The sequence below is a fragment of the Orcinus orca genome, chromosome 8 (assembly GCF_937001465.1).
Source record: "Orcinus orca chromosome 8, mOrcOrc1.1, whole genome shotgun sequence".
Classification (NCBI taxonomy): domain Eukaryota; kingdom Metazoa; phylum Chordata; class Mammalia; order Artiodactyla; family Delphinidae; genus Orcinus; species Orcinus orca.
In genome coordinates this window covers 17437298-17456969 of record NC_064566.1, presented here as the reverse complement: position 1 = coordinate 17456969, position 19672 = coordinate 17437298, and the positions used below count along the sequence as shown (strand labels likewise).

The 19672-nt window shown below is 37.8% G+C and overlaps 1 long non-coding RNA gene across 1 annotated transcript in view; it reads right to left on the bottom strand.

Annotated features, from left to right (window-relative positions):
* Positions 1-19672, bottom strand: part of LOC117197752 (uncharacterized) — a 221988-nt gene that overhangs the window by 168970 nt on the left and 33346 nt on the right. Inside the window, exons 2-3 of the long non-coding RNA XR_004478602.2 lie at positions 12627-12717; positions 5363-5408 (exon numbers count right to left, since the gene is read on the bottom strand). This is a non-coding gene — a long non-coding RNA (uncharacterized LOC117197752). The remainder of the gene's footprint in view (positions 1-5362; positions 5409-12626; positions 12718-19672) is intronic.

Here is a 19672-nt window from a genome sequence, read left to right as displayed (position 1 = left end):
CCTCCCATTTGACACAATCTGGTAGGACTTCATCAAGGTGTCTGGAGAAAAAGCAAACGCAAACAAGACCAACCAAACTCTCCCCTCCAAAGAATTTGAATCTTGAGAGACAAACAAAGCAGACAATAGGAATAATTTGCTCCAGCAATGCTCTTGAGATGACACAGAGACTTCGTAAGTTGATTTATGGGCTTGATTCTTCAGCTTTTCTGAGTTCGGTGAGCACCTCCAAGCCTAACAAATTCATTTTTCCCTTTAGGTAGGTTTATTTTGCTCTCTGCAAAACTACCCTAATTGATACACGATCTAGCTGTTCATTACTGATTGTGTGACCTTTCAGCAAGTCACTTAGAATCTATAAGCTCAACTTTTGTCAAATGTGAATAATATATGTGTCCTATAAATCTCGCATAATCTTCAGGACAATAAAAGAGATTATAAATTGTCCTCATTTTGCAAATGACATGCAACATAAAATTAACAGACCTAAGAATAATATGTTCTTGTTTTGCAAATTAAAAATTATGACAATATTTATTTATAAACTATATTACATATCACATATATATCTGTATATCTATGCATATATCTACATCTGTCTATCTGTCTGTCTACCTATCTACCCATCTACCTAATCATCTATCCATCTATCTTTATTGGTTAGGATAAAGGGCAGAATAAATGGAAGGCCAGAAGCAGAGCAAAGAGACCTCCATTGATGGTTAAAAGAATGTATAAAAGGGATGAACAGGAGATATGAGAATAATTCACAACACCAAAGCGGTGTCTTCATTGCTATCATTCTAGTTTGTCTGGATGAATATGGAAATTAGAATAGGGTTCCATATTTATTCTCATTGGCATGTTGTAATGCAAAGAGATTGTAAGACTAAGTACTTAAAACTCATTTAATGGCTTAAAAATTTGAGTAGAACAAGGTTGCTATTCTGTTTCTACTAAAGGGAGTAGAATATGACCAGGGTTTTCCGTGCATATTTTTGTCATCCGATCATCAGATGATTACTATTAACAATCATTTTGTAGGTTTGGCATTTAAGAGAAGAACAAACTTCTGCTCAGAATTCATATCTATCATTAGGTGATAACAAGCAGCAGGTGTAACGATGGACACCTTGTGCATTCCAAATGCAAGGAGGGTCAAGAACTTTTACCATTAGAGTTATGGTTCGATTAGGACTGTGTCCTTGGGCTGCAGGTAACTTTATGTTCCTCCATTAGGAGATTTACCTTGGATATTCTTGGAAGAGTTTTACTGCTGTTACCCAGGTAACTGGTGAACTTGCTGATGGTAATAAGGAAACTAACATTTGCGTTACCTCTCCTAAGTGCTCAAGAATTTCCTCTTTGTGTTTACAAGCTTTACCCCATTAATCCCTTAGACTATCCCTGTAAAGTTCATATAATTACAACTATTTTTCTGGAGAAACTGCAGTGTAACATCATGCTGGAAACTCTCTAGCAAAACTGCACTAATTTTTAACAGATGTTGGTCTGCAGTGTGACAAAACATACTCTCTCTGAAGTGAGGCCAGCTACCTCTCTCCTTCTCCTCCTTTCACAGTTTCCTTTGTGATGGCCGCTGTGAATTGTATCTGACTTATACTAGGAGCCAGGCTAAATGGGAGGAGGTTGCTCATTAACTACAGTGTGTGATGAAAATATGATTCCCTTTTAATATGTCTGAAAAATATATTCTTTTTAAGTATAAAATTTTAATTGTTGCATAGCACTTTTGTGGTATAAATGATAAAGTTGTTGAGGTGTTAAGGATACTGATGATGGAATTTAAAAGTGGTAAAGCACTATGCAAATAAAATTAACTTATCAACTTAAAAAACACATTTATCAAATGCCTACTATGTGCCAGGGGGCTCTGAAAGGACTGAAGATAACAACGGTTAACAAGACATGTCTCACACGCAAGAAACATATACAGTGTCATTGTTGTTGCTATTGTTGTATACTATTAGCTATATTTCCACTCATTTGACTTTAATGCTCTACAGCATTGGATGTGAAGTTACAAAGATGCAGCACAGCGTTTCGGGGTTTTTTCTTCACTTTGGTCCTTGATCACGTCAATCACACTTACGCAGATGACTCCCAAATTCAAATCTTAGCCTTTCTCGGTGAGCTCCAGTCTTGTGTTTACAAAGTACTTGCCCAACCTCTAAATAACCTGCTAGCCACTCAAACTCAATCTGCCCAAATGGAGTCTCATAATCTCCTTCTCTCCAAACCTAGTTAATCAACCATAAAAATATAGGTTCAATTTTGGGTTCTTGTTGTCAGCTCAACCAGCTGTTAAGTCTAGTGAGTTCTATCGTTTCCATATGTCCTTTCTGGCTTTCCTCATCTAGAATTGCCTCACACCAACCTTTCCTGTTTCTTAGTGATTTCACTTTCTTTCTAGGTATGGTTCTGATCATGTCGACTATGCTCAGAAACATTGGCACTCAACAAAATGTACTAAAATTCTTCAGTCTATTGTTGAAAGCCTTCCACCATCCGGCACCAACTTCTCATCTGGCTTGTCTTCCATAGCTCCTAATGTCCAGACCACACAGGAAAACTGTTTGTAGAACATGCCAGCACATTGCTTCTTCCTGTTCCTCCACCTAGACCCTTCCACTCTCCACCCACGTGGCAATCCCTACTCATCCTTCCAGGCTAATCTCAAAGTGTATTAATTAATTCCATTAAGCATTTCAGATTCTACCCAGGTATAAGAGCAGTTCTAACTCATCTTTAATTCTAGGACCTTTGACTTGTATCATATGTATGATTCTTGATACTTTTAACATGCAATTAAAGGTATATGTTTATATACCACATCTCTCTTAGCAGATTTGAACTCAAAGCAAAAACACGTCTGATTTGTATCTGTATATATGGAGAAATACGTATCCCAATATTATAGATTCAGAAAAGTACATAAATCACAAATGTACATCTGGATAAATAGATATTCACAAAGCTAGCATATCCATATAGCTAATATACAGATTGAAAACTAAATAAATTAGCAAAACACCAGAAGCCACCTCGTGTTCCCGTTCAGTCACTACCCTTGCCCCGATGGAAATCTACAGTCCTGATTTGTAACAACATAGCCTAATTTTAAACTTCATATAAATGGGATCAAATGAATGTACTATTTTATACCTGGCTTCTTTGATTCTAGTTTACATTTATGAGCATGTTGTTTCATGTACTTGTAGTTTATAGAGTCTCATTATTGTATCATGTTTCACTGCATGAATGTATCCCATGTTGTTTATCCATTCTTCCATAGAATGGCTTGTTTCCAGTTGTGGGATATTACAAATTTTGTTGTTTTCCTGAGTCAGTCTTCAGGTGCACATATATAATGCATTTCTATTGGGTATATAGTGTCTGATGTATTTTTTGTTGTTGTTGTACCTCAGAGTATCCAATTCAGTGCTGCTATTTGAAAAAAAATGAATAAATAAATAAATAAATACAGTATATCTTTTCTTCTTAAATTGATTTTAATTTGCCAATGCACTATGCATTTTTGTTTCTTTAGGCATCAATGCTTTGTTCAGAATAAATGTGTAAAAAAACTGGATTAATATTATTTTTTTCCTGGTCCTTGAAGGCGTATGTCATAGGTTAAGACTTTTTATTACTCAGGATTTGTCAGATGCTAAAGGAATATGGTTCCAGTTGTACGTGTACCCAAGACAGAGCTAAACTTGAAGGAGATTTTTAGTGAGTGGCTAAACCTGGCCCATCACTTTATCAGAGTACAAAAGAGATGGGTTGGGTATGAAGTCAGTTCTAATTAAGGTTCTGAAAAAAAGAGTAAAATAAAAACAATAAAATCTACATTTAGAATCAGATAAGCTTTTAAAGTTATATATTAATAAACTAGAGAAACTTTTTGTGTGTTTTTTCACTGTCTCATACCTCTAATAAAGTGATTCAAATTGCTTTAGTTTCTTCCTTCATCAACAGAGGAAACTGCATACTTAAAGCTATAAAAACACTTCACCTAAGAAGAGTGAGGCTCCTTCAGGTAGCAAATTGAACATATATTGTTAATATAATATGGATTTTTCTGTCTCTCTGTCTTTCTCCTTCTCTCTTCCCTCTCTGTCTCTGTCTTTGTCTCTCTGTCCCTCCTTCCCTCCCTCCTTCCATCTCTCCTTCCCTCCCTTTTTCTCTTTTTCTCTGTTAGTTTGGTCTCCTTAGAAGTAGACCTGATACAAGGATTTGAATGAAAGGACATCTTTGAGAAGTGAATGGAACAGTGACAGGAGAGTGGAGAAATGATACACAGAGGACAGCTCAGTAACACAGAGAGTGACTAGAGCTCAATCCAGTGGGGTAAATTGGGAAATGATACAAAACAGGAAATGATGCAAAACAATTCATACTTATCCCATCCAAGGGGTGAGGGAGGTGGAGTATTTCTATACTAACCTGAGAGTCAGTGATAAAGATATTTTCACAGGGATTGTTAATCCCTGGCACTTCTAGCCTTTCAAGCACATGTGCATCACAGTCTTCCACATTTCCAGAAAGTGACCTCAGCATAGATACAGATACTAGCAGTTCAGACTCAGTCAGGACCCACTAAAATAGTAGGGTCTGACAGAATATGGACAGAAGGCTGACAGTAACTATTATTTCTTTCCTACACTAGTTCTTTCTTTCTCTTTGTCTCTTTAATTCTTTCTAACACCATAGCCACCATAAAAGGCTTTAAATTAACCTTGATACACTCACCGAGCATTAAAAAAAATTAAAGCTAATGAGATCTAAACAATGGGAAAATAAAAGTTTAAAAAAATAAAAAGAAAGAAAGAAAGAAAAAAAACATGAACACAAGGTAGGGTTAGTACCAAAATACTTTTCATGCAAGGGATGAGCCACAGGTGCCCTTGAAAGCTTTCTAGACACCAACACCAAAGGTAAACATGATACAATTTATATTATCTATGACAGAATAAAGCAATCCTGTTTCCCAGGAAAAGCACTTTTTACTAATACCAAGATCATAGAGACTTTCTACACCAGGCCCTCACAAAGTGTGTGCACTATTCGGTGTGGTAAACAACGTCATTGTCAAACTTCCTAGAGAAATAGAAGATGTACAAAGCTGGAGGGAAATCAAATTTAAGGCCTTCGGAGCAAAACTGAAAGCAAGCCTGAAAGGAATAATGTCTCCTCTGAAAACTATTCTCCAGCTTCAGAATCAAACCTTCAGGAAAGAGCTGTCACAACCAGGAATCTCTAATGGCATCATTAAGAAGTTGATAATTGGCCTGAAGATGCTTCAAGAAACCAGGGACCATCTCAATGACACACTGACCTTTGAAGAGCCTCTGGAGAAAGATCAGGGGCAGTCAATCCAAGAACTGAGGAAAACAAAATACAAGGATCAAAATCATTCTTGCTGTCATCAATGGCTATCCAAGCATGACTGCTCCAGGGACTGTCACCACTCTGGGCTTCAGGGGCAATGAGAAAGAAAGAGCTGGCAGCCATCTGCCCCAGAAGGAGTAACACAATTCCTCCAGCAATTAGACCCCATAGCCACACTGTTTAATTAAACCAACAATACAACTGGGTGATAGACCTTTCATCCCTGTCACGAAAGTTCTCCCCTCAACCTGACCCTCTAGTCTTTAGAGTTGCTGTCATCAAGATGTTCTACAGTTCCTTGATTCTAACTAGCTATACCCTATGTTTACATTTTCAAACTATTCACTCTGCTTTCTTGAAACACAACTCTATAATAAACAAGCTCACTTTTATCTTTTCCCTTAGCTTTTTCTTTACTTCCTTGCTTTAATGAAAACATTACTTTCTCCTAAAGATATAGTTTCCCATGATAATTCTGTCTTCTATCAAAATTCATATATTATAAACTTGAGGAGAACGTTAGGGTTTTTTTTTTTTATTATTAAGCCTTGCTATTCACAAGAGTGTTAATCCCCTGTATAAGTCAAGATAGGCTTGAATAAGCCACAGGAACAAAGACATCTGAAATTTCACGGTGTGACACAGAAGTTTCTTTCTCACTCAAAAAACAGTCTGAAGAGAAGGTCAACTGACCTTCCTCAAATAGGCTGCCTTTTTGTGGTGGTTCCAATCATCTTTTGACATTAAGGTCATCTTGGTGTCATTCAGACAAAAAGAAGAGAAATATATTGAGGAGAATACACACTATGTAAGTATTCACCTCACAGAAAGTGACATGTTAGTTCTGTTTACATCTCATCAGCCATAAATCAGTCATGTGGCTCCAACCTAACAGAAATAGTGGTTTTGAAACAGACTTTTAGGGTTCCCATGAAGAGGAAATAAGACTGTGGGTATCCACCACAACTCAGTATTCTGGTCAACAAATAGACATTTTGTCCTTTCTCCAACACATAGAATACACTCTTTATTCCTAAGAGGGATAGGCCAAATTACTATCTGGTCACTGTTTCTAACTCAAAATCAGGTATTCCAGGAGATTCCCAGTCCTCTACATCAAGTCCACATGCAACCCTTTTTTCATTTAGATAAAATATATACCTCACTTCAATATAAAATATTGAAGTATGAAAAAGATATCCACATCAGACACTTTCCCTCAAAAAGAAAGGGGTCAGGAGATAATGGAAGACACATGGCAGTCACAGGTTCATAGCAATTTTGAAATTCAGGGGACCAGGCACTGGGAATTATCCTTGTCTGGGAGATAGTCAAGATTCCATGAACTGGTTCTACTCTTTGGACGAATCTCTTTTGGTTATAGCTCTCCATGACCTCATGTTCATCTCTCAGTAAGTGTTCTCTTTCCCACTATCCTACATGGCCACATCTTAAATAAGGATTAGCTAGTGTGACCTCCTTGAGGCAATGGCTGCCTCTTGATTGTAGGAAACTAGGGAAGTTGTGGGAAGCTGGAAGTTGTTTCCATAACTAGAACAGCATTACAGATTTTTTACCTGGTCTTGAGGTTTTCCTGCCAAGACATTTTTTTTTATTTTTCAAAACTTATTAGGCTTGGGTTTTGTTTTCTTCTAGTCAATTCATGGCCCAATAAACACATCCAAAGTTCTTTCTAGATATAATTGTTGAGCTGTGACTTTCTCTATGTTATAATGACTATTACCTTGATGATCTCTTGAAATAAACATGAACACAGACTATACACTCTATTTCATCTTCACCCTAAACCATTCTGGTAAAATGAAAAGTTGAACTGGATTTTGACACTCAAGAAAATTTTAATTCCATTTCTTACTATCTGGAGTCTAAAAAGATGCTTTTCTGACCCTACGTGACCCAAATATTTTTGACTCCATATATTCCCTTTCATTTCCACTAGAAAACCAGACAATTTTTCATCATGTAAGCCCTTTCTTAAAACATTTTGCAAAATGCAGTCAATAACAGCCAACTCACATTAATTATATGATTTTTTCAAATCTCTTCCACTAAACTTGCCAGCTCAGTTAGGCAAATCACCTGCTTTCAAAGTGTTACCAGAAGTGACAATTTTCCAAATGTTTTGCCTCAACAAAACATGAGTTAACTTTTTCCAGGCTTCCAATAGCATGTCCTACCTGCTTACTCTCCTACTAATAAGCCAGTGCCACATATTTGTGGAATTCTTTGTGTGTGATATAAATTCACTTCAGCTCAAGATCAAATCTGAATAAGTATTAAAGTATTAAAATTCAGTGACTTAGTACAATAGAAGTTTAGTTCTCACTCATGCCATATTCAGTTGTGAAAGGTAAGATTTCCTGGCAGCTTTCCTCTAAGTGTTCACTCATAGATCCTGTTATCTTCTATCACGTCTCTGTCATCTCAGAATCCTTTTTCCATCCACAAAAAGGCAAGTGAGATAATGGCCAAGGAGATTTCAACTGGTTTGAGAATTCAGGCCTGGAAATAGCCTACATTATTTCTGCCCACATTTACTTGACCTATTAATCATATGACTCCTTCCCAATTGCAAAGGAGGTTGGGAAATCTAGTCTTCTCCTACTCCTAGAAAAAGGACATAAAATTGATGAGATTCAACCAGTTCCTGCCACAGTTCAGGCTTCCGGTCAACAAATACCTGCCTAAATGCATACAAAATTCTCACTCATAACCAAACAACCCGAAGTCTCCATCAGCCACTCCTTCTGGCTAAATTTCTGGAATAAAGAATGAGTCTCAGCCTTCTCTCTCCTCTTTGGATATGGTTTATCCTGATCCCATAAACTTTGGACTAAAATACATACATATACATACATATGTATGTATAAAACACATGCATATGTATGTACATATGGATGTATAAAATACATACATATACATACATATAGTAGTGAAGCAGGGACAGGATATCAGCAGTAAATATTCCCATTTGGAAAGGTAAAGAATAAAAATCTCACCATTCTCACTGGTCCAAACAATTCTGCACTGTTCCTGGCAGACACAGTGAAAGTCTCTTCCACAGGGTTTGTGATTCTAAGTCTCTGGGAGACATCTCTTGTCCATTGGTCTCCATGGGCCTTGGATCCCTCCCTTTGGGAGACTTTTTATTCTTAATCACATCACTGGTCTGTCTAATAAATGCAGTTAGAACATTTCTCCTCTGAGAAGTGACTCAAAAATCAATCTATTTCCACCTTTTGTTCCTTACATCTTACAGTTTTAAGTTAATTCTGAAAACATCCAGCAGAGGCAGATGGAGGGAAGACATCAGAGGGTAGATATACTGGTTATTTCATTATCTTGTTAAAAGACTGACAACATCACTTCTTTTTCATACCAATGGCCGGAACTCAGTTGCATGGCCCCAATATAACTGCAAGGGAGGATGGGGACTGTTGTCTTCTGATGTGGCCAAGAAGAAGAAATGGGATTGGTTAGTCTCTGAAACTCTTCCCCACTCTCTTATAAAAAGCTGCTCCTTGAGAGCTATTGTTATTTGACTCTATGATTTTCCTCTCTCCCAGAACCATCATTCCCAGTAGTCCTATTCTTATCTGTCCTGCATCAAAAAAGTTGGTATTTTGAAAACTCTTCTTTTCTACCTTTATTGTCATTCACATGGTTAACTCATCCATCCTCAACTTGATTTCCTCAGCTCTGATGATCTCTTCCAACATGATGCCTTAAGCTCCTACTCAGATTCACATCCTAGAACTTATTATCATCACCTGAAACAGCTCCGTTTCCAAAATACTAATCCCACTCTCTCTATGCCCCCACCCAACTCAACATTGTGGTCCAAACATCATCTTTATCTTTCTTACTTTAAAAATTTCTTCATAATTCATCATTTAAAATCCACTCTGAACACTTTTAATCAGTCTCTATGCTCATAGACCCCTGTTACTCCAGCTGACTTAGTCAATTGACCCCTTTGTACCTAGGCTAATTCCCTCTCCTTTTCCCCAATGCAATAACCTTCCCCTTTCACTAATTCTCTCATTACCCAGTTTAGTTTCTTTGATTCACCATTTCAAAAACATTCTTGGCAAAAACTTCCTTTCTATTATTCATTAAACCCATTTTGAAAGATACCAACTCTGAATGAAATCAAATATTCCCTTTCTCTCTGCTGCCATCCAAGCAACTGGATACTACTTGAGAAAACGGTACAAAAGAGCATATTGATGCTATAAGATTTTACGATCTTCAAATTAAGAGACCCTAATGCTTGCTTTAAATCAGACATTTCTGTGGTCCACAAATCTTGTCCACTTTCCACAACAATCATTTTAAACTTTTGTGCTCCCCACAGAACTCTGACTATCCAGCTTCTCGCCCCACTCTCATTGCCTAAAAAAAGAGAAATGTAAGCCATAACACAGGAATCCTTTATCACCTCCCTATCAGCCTCAGAAGACTACTTTCTTCATTCCTGGAGCCCCTTCACCTCTCTCATTATAACTGAAGAGATATACATTCTCCAGTATATGACTTACCTATATTTCAGTCTTCATTCTCATCTGATCTCATAAGAAATTACTCTCTTCTCCCCCTCTGTTATTACTGACCCCAATACTTCACTTTTCTCAATAGCATTTAATTCCACTTAAGTTTGTCTCATCTGAAAAATACAGTAAATACATTAAAAATTCTCATTTATATCCGGAGCTTCCATCTCCATCTTTGTGTCGATGACTGCTAATTCTCCTCTGAGCTTCAATACACAAAATCTTCAGCCACCCTCCTGACACACAACAAGCAGCTTGAACTGAACACACCCAAAACTATAAACACTGGCTATTTTACACTCTAAAATCTTGTTTTTCCCCCTCTCATAGTGAATGACACCACTGTTAATCCTTTTCAGAATGTCAAGTGCCTGGGAGTCATCTTTGACCACAACCTCTCTTTTTCCACCTCCATTAACAAATCCTGAATGCCACATCTCCTAAATACACCTCAAATACATCCCCTTCTATTTCCATTACCAACACTAGCCTGGACCAAAGAACCTCACATCCTTCTGGACCATCAAAACACTCCCTTTCCTCTTTCAGTTTTTAAATTCCCACTCAACCCCATTTAATCAATTCTCTTCCCTGCAAGCCGAGTGGTAGTTCCTAAATGCAAATCTAGTGATACATCACATCTGTGTAAAATCCTTCAATGAATTGTTTTTGCTCTTTGCTCTTGGGGTACAATTAAAATAGCTAATATGGCTCAACAAGGCCTGGGCCCTAAATACTGCTTCAGTATCATCTCACACCATGACCCCCTCAGCTTTCAAAGCTCTAGCTATATAGACCTTCTTTTTAATCTTCAAATAAAACATGCTCTCTCTCACCACAGGGCTTTACACATGCTGCTCTATTTTTGAATATCAGCTCTCATAACCATTTTTCGCCAATTCTTTTTCACCCCTTTAGTCCTCAAATCAAATGCTATTTCCCCAGGAGAGCCTCCCTTGACATGTCAGACTAGGTCAAACACCCTTTTTCATACTAACATTGTATATTGTTCATTTTCTTCATAAGATTTATGATTTCATATTTATGTATATGATTTAAATTTATTTATGCTATTATTTCATTGGAGTCTATCTCACTCTCTCCCAAAAACTCCACAAGTATAAGGACTATGCTTTACTCTCTGATGTGTATTTCCAACACCTAGCACAGAACAGGGGTATAGGGAGTACTCAGTAAATATTGTTGAATAAAATATATTAATTAATTTCAGGATGGCAAGATAAAGAGCAAAACAGTGTGTCCCAGATAGGCAGCTACCTTATGCAGGGAAGAACCACGGAAGAATAGATGGAAAGTATACACATTATGTATTATTCAACAACCCCCTATAATATGTCCCTCAATTTCATTTTTTTTAAATAGTGGATGACAGTTCAAGATTATCTTCCTTGAAAAATAACTAGAGAGAAAATATTGTTACCATTTTAATACAGATCCTACCAGGCTTGGGGTTAATTAATAAACTGTACACACCAGGAAGATAAGTATAGATATAATCATGAAAACTTAATTTACACTATCTCAGACAAGTCTACTGAGAAAATGCTGAGTGAGACCGGCACCATATTTCAGGAACTCCAGGTTGAGGGATCTCATGGTTATGTTAGGATATGTTCTCCTAGAATTATCTCTTTCCAGGGTGAGTTTCAGAGAGGTCATATAATGGAAGGGATGGGGTCCTCTGTCAATCAAAATGGTGATATAACAGGATAAACTCTTGATTAGAAATTAAAAACATGTTTCAGTCCTGGCTTTGTCACAGTGTGATATTCTGTACATTGAATAAAGTCTCTGAAACTCAGTTTTGTGCCTTTCAAAATGTGAAGGTGAATTTATAAAGTCCCATTCACATCCAAGAATCTCAGACTCTTACTTCAGCATCCTTGTTATGTTTCAGTAACAACCACGATGGGCAATTCAGAATTCATCTGAACACAGGGTTTAATCAAATACTGCAGGGTCAAATATAAAATCCAAAAAGTGAGAAAACACACACACACAAAGAGAAAACAAATAAATAAAACATCAAACCCTTCAATAGTTTCTTATTCTTGGCCCACCTAGCTCTTTTGTTGCTTGATATTCTGAAGAGACATACTTTATCCAAGTTTTATGCTCTTGTTAAAAAATTAATATGAATATACTAAGAATTTTCCCATTGGGTTTGCAATTATTATTTCCTACAACGTTTGGCATGCACATGGGTGGAATGAAAATATAACTTGTCCTGATTTGTTTTCCCTTTGGTGGGTCTGGATAGTATCCCAGAACAATGAAGCACAAAAGGTTAAAGAGAGGTAGTAAAATGAAATATAGATGGAAGTTAGGAATTGCTCATACAGCTTGGGAAGAGTTTAATCTCTAAAAATAAGAGAGCCTCCTTAAAGCAGTAGCTGCTTATTGGGCTAGATTGTTAAAAAGAAATACTATGGTTGTGTCACAAAACCTGGAATAATAAAACAGCATTTCCTGAAACTAATAAAGTACACTGTGGTGTCCGAATATGGGAAGATTTGCTAAAGACAGCAACTGCTATTTAATGGCTAAAAAAGGGAAGGGGACAGAGAGGAGGAACCTTTTTGTAGCAGAAGTCCACATTTTGAAGTTTCAACTCACCTCAAGGCAAGAATAATCCTTATTCTCCAGTGAGGGTAAATAAGGGAGTCTTCATCAGTTAGATTCTGGTAGATAAGTAACCACGAAGTACCTACAACCACAAAGGTGTTTTAAGAATAAAATACAGTTAAAGGAATTAGAACAGATTCTAGCTTATAGTCAGCAACTCATAAATATCAGTTATTATTGATCTTTATAGTCAGGGCCTTCTAAATATAACCAACACGGTAAAGAATCTAATAATACGGTTATTCTTCATTAGTCTCAGATTTCATATTTGCAAATTCACCTACTTGCTAAAATTTATTAGTAACCCCCAAAGCAATACTCGGGGTGTTTTTGTAGTCATTCAAGAACACGCATGAAGGAGTGATAAGGCACAGTGGAACCCAATGTACAGAGTCCCAGCTGAGGTCCAATGAGGTGATGATAATATGCCCTCTTGTTGCAGTTCTCATACTGTAAAAAAGTCTCCTTTCTGTGGTCTACTGAGGCCACATTTTCACATTTTTGTGCTTTTTCTTGCTGATTTTGCTGTTTAAAATGGCTCCCAAACATAGAGCTGAAATGCTGTCTAGTGTTTCTAAGTACAAGAAGGTTGTGATATGCCTTATGCAGAAAATATGTGTGTTAGATAAGCTTCATTCAGGCTTCATCCAATGCTAATGACTCAATATTTAACAAGGTGTCTTTCAACAGAGACACACATAAAACAAGGTTATGTATTGATTGGTTGACAAAAAATATTGCAAGCTAAGGCTGACATGATTCTAAACCTGTATTTCCCCCAGGAACAGTATTTGCTAACTCAGTGTTCATGGCAACTTTATAGAATATAACTACTACAAATGAGAATCAGTTTTAATAATAAAAATAAAATAATAATAACAACAACAACAATAATAATGTACTATTTCTTGAGTTCCAGGTGTTTCACATTTATTCTCTCACAGGCAACTGCTGGCCATCTCAAACACCCTCAGATCACTGCCACATTTGCCTGAAGCCGCGGCAGACAGTTCTCGTATGCTGATAGCTTTCTGCCTCAAGAACATATATGTCTCTGCCTCGGCCTATGAGGTCTCTCTGCTGCACCTGAGTGCAACTCAGAAATGTGAGCAAGTTAAAGACCCAGGGGCAGATAACCAGTGAGAAATGGGAGATTTGTGGGTAAAAACCCTGGCATCCCAGCAATCCTGTGGGACAATGCGGAAGTATAGTACATCTCAGAATTCCCCAGCAGAATTTAGTCAGTTTCCTGTAGGGATAAGCAATCTTGGTGGCCAATCTTTCATGTTGACTAGGCTTATCTGTATAATCAACAGGATATTAAGGAAGTGATATTGTGTGACTTCTGAGGATATGTCATGAAAGATATTAGGGCTTCAGCTTTGTCCTCTCTTAGGTCACTTGCTCTGGGGGAAGAGAGCTGTCATGTGTTGAAAATATTCAAGCAGCCCAATGGTACATATTGTAAGGAACTGAGATCTACTCCCAACAGCCAGCATCAACATATCAGCTATGTGAGTAAGCCATCTTGGAAGCAGATCCACCAGCCCCAATACTTCAGTAACTGCATCCCTGGCCAACATCTTGATTTAAACATGTGAGAGCCTCTGAGGCAGAACCACCCAGCTAAGCCTCTCTCAAATTTCTGATTAACAGAACCTATATGACATGATAAATATTTATTGTTGTTTTAAGTAACTTAGTATTGGGGTAATTTGTCACACAGCAGTAGATAGCTAACATACCCAAACACTAATAATGATTTCACTGGTCTTGATCATTTCCCTCACCCACTTTCCTCACTCTCACATGTATGCTTCATAGGATCATCTCAAAAATAAACTATACGTGCCTATGTCGTTATTTCAGGATTTGCTTTTGGGAGCTCAAACTTTGACTCATGTATCGAAAAGGCCCTTGAAAGCAAATACTTAGAATGGGATCCTGGGATTGAATCACTCACTGTCAATGGATCCCATTTATGGTGCTAATAGGGTGATGATATCTGGAAAAATGTGATTTCATAATTACTAAAACTCTTACTTTGGGTTTATTAAGAATTAGATACATGTAGAAAGGAATATATTGGCTTAGGTTGTTCTTCATTAGTCTCAGATGTCATATTTGCAAATTCACCTACTTGCTAAAATATATTAGTAACCCCCAAAGTGATACTCAGGGTGTTTTTATAGTCATTCAACAACATGCATGAAGGGGTGATAAGGCACAGTGGATAAGGCACAGTTCTTGAATGATACTGGGAAAACCGGCTTTTGATAATTGTCCTAGAAGCCTTGAAGAAGAATGGCAAACATAAATTAATCTGCTATTCTCTTCAAGTATTTTGTGAAAAACAGGAGGCATTCATGTCAAAATTTAAAGAGAATACCCTTCCCCGCAGCTAGAGTGTTCGGTCAAGTATTTGATCATAAGGGTAGTAGAGCTATAAAGACTTAATACACTGGCAGCTCTCCTATGGTAAAGTGAAAGCCTTATTAGGGACATGTAATAGCATTAGATGAGGTGTATGTCTCACAAAATGATGCTTGACTTCTTTAATATCTACTCCTGCTTCCCTTCATTGCCTAACAACTAGAATCAGTCTATGAATAACACAGAGAAGTACAGTCTTACTTTGGTAAAAAATGTTTTATTTACCCAAGAACTACAGGATTTTGTTAATATGTACCAACAGTGACTAGTGAGACAATAATGGGAGTGGATCTTAAAGATGTTGCATCAGGAGTGTGTAATTTGAGGAAGGATGTAGGAGTTTATTGATATGGGAACACTCTCTTATGACCAAAATTTAATATCTTGGTAAGGACACTAGGATCAGATTCAAACATTAAAATGTATGGCTCCCATATTTTAAATAGGATAGTGACCTACAGGAAATGAGGTTTAGGTGCCAGAAATCCCTTGATATAGAATTTAGGAAGGAAACAGAGAAATGAGCATTAGAATAGATTTATTATGTGAAATCAGATAACCCACCAGCTGATTACTCCCTGGGAGCCCCAGAGATAACTCCATTTACTTAAGCAATAAAAATACACTAGTAAGGAGAGGGCCAATGGCTGCACTGAGAAGTGTAGTGGTGACTGTCCTCTCTAGATCAGGATTAATAACAGAAGATGCCGTTATGGATCTGGGTTCACTGATATCAGTGGGGATGGCAGGACTCTGGGAGAGCAGAGGCAAAATGGTGACACATAACATTGAGGCAAGGTGGATGGATTACTGTCATAGGCAATAAGACGTGGAAACAAGAGGGCCTTGAAACTCAGGGAACTGTTGCAATAGCTAATACTCCAACATATTCCTAGAAATGAAATAGAAGGGCAGCCAACAAAGAACTACTTGACTTATATCAAAAGCTGGTGAATTCTATTACAGCAGCAGAAAATCAGGATCTCTCACCTAGTTTCCAGATTTCTGCCATTTTGAAACCCATCTATTGAAGGAGAGACTGGGCTTTCTTGAGGTAGGATCTTACAATGATAGAAGAATATGTATTAAATATTCTCTAAAACCCTCCCCAAACAGTCCTGTGGTCATTCTTCAGTGCAAAAGTATACTGCGGTAAAAGAATTATTTTTATCATCTTAGGCTTGTCAGAAACATGATGTTGATCTGAAAACCAGGAGATCTGACATGCTAGCATGAATTCCTCTTAGAATGAAGGTGTATAGATATCTTTTGCTGAACCAAGATGGCAGAGTAGAAGGACGCGCTCTCACTCCCTCTTGTGAGAACACCAGAATCACAACTAGCTGCTGGAAAATCATCAACAGGAAGACACTGAAACTCACCAAAAAAGATACCCCAAAGACAAAGGAGAAGCCACAATGAGACAGTAGGAGGGGTGCAATCACAGTAAAATAAAATCCCATAACAGCTGGGTGGGTGACTCACAGACTGGAGAACACTTATACCACAGAAGTCCATCCACGGGAGTGAAGATTCAGAGCCCCACATCACGTTTCCAAACCTGGGGGTCCGGCAATGGGAGGAGGAATTCCTAGTGAATCAGATTTTGAAGGCTAGTGGGATTTGATTGCAGGACTTCGACAGGACTGGGGGAAACAGAGACTCCACTCTTGGAGGGCACACACAAAGTAGTGTGCACATCGGGACCCAGGGGAAGGAGAAGTGACCCCAGAAGAGACTGAACCAGACCTACCTGCTAGTGTTGGAGGGGCTCCTGCAGAGGCGGGCGGTGGCTGTGGCTCACCATGGGGACAAGGACACTGGCAGCAGAAGTTCTGGGAAGTACTCCTTGGCTTGAGCCCTAAAAGAGTCTGCCACTAGCCACAAAAAAGAGCCCAAGTAGGCTCCAGTGTTGGGTTGCCTCTGGCCAAACAACCAACAGGGAGGAAACCCAGCCCCACCCATCAGCAGTCAAGCAGATTAAAGTTTTACTGAGCTCTGCCCACCAGAGCAACAGTCAGCTCTGCCAACCACCAGTCCCTCCCATCAGGAAACTTGCACAAGCCTCTTAGATAGCCTCATCCACCAGAGGGCAGATATCAGAAGCAAGAAGAACTACAATCCTGCAGCCAATGGAACAAAAACCACATTCACAGAAAGACAGACAAGATGAAAAGGGCAGAGGGCTATGTACCAAATGAAGGAAAAAGATAAAACCCCAGAAAAACAACTAAATGAAGTGGAGATAGGCAACCTTCCAGAAAAAGAATTCAGAATAATGATAGAGAAGATGACCCAGGACCTCAGAAAAAGAATGGAGGCAAAGATCAAGAAGATGCAAGAAATGTTTAACAAAGACCTAGAAGAATTAAAGAACAAACAAACAGAGATGAACAATACAATAACTGAAATGAAAACGACACTAGAAGGAATCAATAGCAGAATAACTCAGGCAGAAGAACGGATAAGTGACCTGGAAGACAGAATGGTGGAATTCATGGTTGCGGAACAGAATAAAGAAAAAAGAATGAAAAGAAATAAAGAGAGCCTAAGAGACCTCTGGGACAACATTAAACGCAAAAACATTCGCATTATAGGGGTCCCAGAAGGAGAAGAGAGAGAGAAAGGACCCGAGAAAATATTTCAAGAGATTATAGTCGAAAACTTCCCTAACATGGGAAAGGAAATAGCCACCCAAGTGCAGGAAGTGCAGCGAGTCCCATACAGGATAAACCCAAGGAAAAACATGCCAAGACACATAGTAATCAAATTGGCAAAAATTAAAGACAAAGAAAAATTATTGAAAGCAGCAAGGAAAAAACGACAAATAACATTCAAGGGAACTCCCATAAGGTTAACAGTTGATTTCTCAGCAGAAACTCTACAAGCCAGAAGGGAGTGTCATGACATATTTAAAGCGGTGAAAGGGAAGAACCTACAACCAAGATTACTCTACCCGGCAAGGATCTCATTCAGATTCGATGGAGAAATCAAAAGCTTTACAGACAAGCAAAAGCTAAGAGAATTCAGCACCACCAAACCAGCTCTACAACAAATGCTAAAGGAACTTCTCTAAGTGGGAAACACAAGAGAAGAAAAGGACCTACAAAAACAAACCCAAAACAATATAAGAAAATGATCATAGGAACATACATATCAATAATTACATTAAACGTAAATGGATTAAATGCTCCAACCAAAAGACACAGGCTTGCTGAATGGATACAAGAAAAGACCCATATATATGCTGTCTACAAGAGACCCACTTCAGACCTAGGGACACATACAGGCTGAAAGTGAGGGGATGGAAAAAGATACTCCATGCAAATGGTAATCAAAAGAAAGCTGGAGTAGCAATACTCATATCAGATAAAATAGACTTTAAAAGAAAGAATGTTACAAGAGACAAGGAAGGCCACTACTTAATGATCAAGGGATCAATCCAGGAAGAAGATATAACAATTATAAATATATATGCACCCAACACAGGAGCACCTCAATATATAAGGCAACTATAAAAACAGCTTTAAAAGAGGAAATCAACAGTAACACAATAATAGCGGAGGACTTTAACACCTCATGTACACCAATGGACAGATCATCCAAAATGAAAATAAATAAGGAAACATAAGCTTTTAATGACACAATAGACCAGACAGATTTAATTGATATTTATAGGACATTCCATCCAACAGCAGATTACACTTTCTTCTCAAGTGCACACAGAACATTCTCCAGGATAGATCACATCTTGGGTCACCAATCAAGGCTCAGTAAATTAAAGAAAACTGAAATGATATCAAGCATCTTCTCTGACCACAATGCTATGAGATTAGAAATGATTTATCGGAAACAAAAGTAAAAAACAGAAACACATGGAGGCTAAGCAATATGTATAACCAAGAGATCACTGAAGAAATCAAAGAGGAAATCAAAAAATACCTAGAGACAAATGACAATGAAAACACGATGATCCAAAACCTATGAGATGCAGCAAAAGCAGTTCTAAGAGGGAAGTTTAGAGCAATACAAGCCTACCTCAAGAAACAAGAATAATCTCAAACAAACAATCTAACCTTACACCTAAAGGAACTGGAGAAAGAAGAACAAACAAAACCCAAAGTTACCAGAAGGAAAGAAATCATAAATATCAGAGCAGAAATAAATGAAATAGAAACAAAGAAAACAATAGCAAAGATCAATAAAACTAAAAGCTGGTTCTTTGAGAAGATAAACAAAATTGATAAACCATTAGCCAGACTCATCAAGGAAAAAGAGGGAGAGGACTCAAATCAATAAAATTATAAATGAAAAAGGAGGTTACAACAGTCACCGCAGAAATATAAAGCATCTTAAGAGACTACTACAAGCAACTCTATGCCAATATAATGGACAATCTGGAAGAAATGGACAAATTCTTAAAATGTATAACCTTCCAAGACTGAACCAGGAAGAAATAGAAAATATGAACAGACCAGTCATAAGTAATGAAATTGAAACTGTGATCAAAAATCTTCCAACAAACAAAAGTGCAGACTAGATGGCTTCACAGGTGAATTCTATCAAACATTTAGAGAAGGGCTAACACCCATCCTTCTCAATCT